General features: G+C 39.2%; 1 long non-coding RNA gene across 1 annotated transcript; it reads right to left on the minus strand.

The window, feature by feature from the left end:
* Positions 1 to 1,018: 1,018 nt before the first annotated feature.
* LOC103376381 (uncharacterized) lies at positions 1,019 to 2,470 on the minus strand. The gene is made up of 2 exons (XR_521312.1): positions 1,807 to 2,470; positions 1,019 to 1,710 (listed from the first exon to the last, which is right to left on the minus strand). It is a non-coding gene; the product is annotated as an uncharacterized LOC103376381 (long non-coding RNA).
* Between the last annotated feature and the right edge of the window lie 6 nt (positions 2,471 to 2,476).

The raw sequence follows: 2,476 nt of genomic DNA on the forward strand, positions 1-2,476 counted from the left end.
TTGTTTTCTGCACAGATTTTTCTTTCTTTTGTTGTTTTTGCTGTACGGTTGTTTTTTGTTTGTTTGTTTTTAATCCAGGTCTGGTCTAAATTGATGTACATGTAATAAAAAGCTGTTCTTTTTTGCCACGTTCACAGTTGGAATGAAGTTTTCACAAATCAGAGACTCCGTTTTAAAGACCCTTTAACTTCTGCAGGACAGTCTAGTCTAAATTTGACTCTTTGATTCTTTATAGTGATTTCAGATCTGATTTTCACCAATGAAATAAAAGTCAAGGTTTTCTTTTAAGGATAGTGTACGTAATTCTCTCTCTGTCTTTGTCTGTATCTCTTTTTTCAAGAATGAAAGCTAAACTAGTTTGATTGTTTCTCTGACACAGATTCCGTGTCAGGTGAACACCACTACAGCTCTGAAATCCGATTTGTGAAAATGATGGGTGAAGGCACAAGCTGTCAGAAGAACAACGCAGAAATGGTGTTCAGGGTCATCGTGATGGGACCCAGTGGGGAGAGTTGGTTTATCGACCTGTGTGACACCGAGGAGCAGTTTAAGACCATCACAGTGCTGCAGCTGAAGGAGAAGATACGGAAACATGCTGGTATCAAACCAGGTAGAATCACTTGTTACACACTGAGAGAAACAGACATTTGATTCTTAGGCTGCAAGTTAGAGTTCTGTCATCATATAGTTAGTATTAACATTAGACTGTCATCTATTAAACCTAAACCGTGGTCGACTGCTGGGTTTTAACTTTGTGTGTGTGTGTGTGTGTGTGTGTGTGTGTGTGTGTGTGTGTGTGTGTGTGTTAGAGTTAGAGCTAGAGCGTATGCGAATGATCTTCACAGATAAGGTTCTGTCAGAAGACTCCACCCTGCTGTGTGATTATGGAATCAGACGCAATGTAGTGATACACCTGGTATTAAAGGTACCAGGGGGAGGAGGACCACTCACAGAGAAGGAAGGTGGAGGGATGGGTGACAAGGACAAAAGCCAAAGTATGGAAAGGCTCTTAAAAATGTAAACCATTTTAATAACAGGACAGCACCACCATCTCACCTACAACTCTACATCTTCGACACTGTAAAACTGCTCTATGCTACACAATGACCAGTAGTAATACTGGAGTCATGCACGATCAAACTGGAAACCAATTCTGCAGGAGAGTGAAACAGAAAACCAAACCCTGCAAGCTGACAGGATGATGGTCATCGGTTCACTGCAGTTTGAAGGCAGGAATGCTGTTCAGTAAATCTTGTACAAGCTCATGAGATCTAATGAAAGACATGTTAAAGTGTGTCATTATGTGTGGAGGTGAGAGGCTCCGTTGTTTTTATTGATAATCTTTCTGAATTAGTTGAATATTAAACCACTTTTTCAGTCTTTGGACTTGCATTTTCACAAATATAATGTAACAATTTGCTGTTGTTTTACAGATTTTTATTATTATTTGAGTAGAAATTATATCTAAGGATTGGTTTGGTAAATCATTATTGTTACAAGCTCATGAGATCTAATGAAAGACAAGATAACGTTAGAAAGCCCTCATATTTTGAGTAGAATGTTGTCTGGTTTATGTTAATATGTGCATTTCCTTTATTGAGTAAACTGAATGTTACTGTTTTTTTCCATAGTTTTCTTCCGTGTACATGTTTAGACTCGGCTCATGTTTTGCTTCAAGAGCTGTGCTGAGCTGTATTTTTCCTTTCATTGCTTTGTGTAGATTAGCAACAGTGAGAGGTCTTGTGTTCGCCCAGTATAGAGCGTAATTATGCACTGTTTTATTGTTACCTGTTGATTGCTGGAGACATATTATTGATAGCTATCTCATGTGACGGACATTAGTTTAGCTGTTGGCCTTGCAAGTCGCCAATTATCAGCATGTGTCTGGTCATGTTACGTATGTGAGTTAATGTGGTTGAAATGCTGAGCCATACACAATATTTTGCACTTTGTGCTATTGTGATTATGTGCATTTATGTTCTTGTTTCTCTGTAAAAGTATTCTTAATTGTGGTTGTGCTTATGGAAAATGCGTCACCAATTTATCATTACTGTTTGTAATATTTCAGACCCACAGCTATCTACAGTACAGCAGTTCACCGCAGCTCTTGTTGTTGTCCATGCCTAAATCCAGCAATAAATGCCATTAACCAGGAAAGTCCAGCTGCCTGTTCTCTAACTGGAACACCTCATACCTTGCGCCACTCTGAAACCACACACTTGGATCCCCTCTCTCCTTTTTAGTTAAAGTGTGTCATTATGTGTGGAGGTGAGGGGCTCCGTTGTTTTTACTGTTACTCTTTCTGAATTAGTTCAATATGAAACCGCTTTGTCATTAGTCTTTGCACTTGAGTGTCATCTTTGGATCATCCATCAGGTGGTGCTACAGCTCCTCCTGGACTCTCATCAGACTTTGTTGTGCTTGGAAGGACTGAACACAGCATGTTGTAAAGACTGAAACAGAAATAAGTGTAACT

This window comes from Stegastes partitus, unplaced genomic scaffold (assembly GCF_000690725.1).
Source record: "Stegastes partitus isolate 25-593 unplaced genomic scaffold, Stegastes_partitus-1.0.2 Scaffold4150, whole genome shotgun sequence".
NCBI lineage: Eukaryota > Metazoa > Chordata > Actinopteri > Pomacentridae > Stegastes > Stegastes partitus.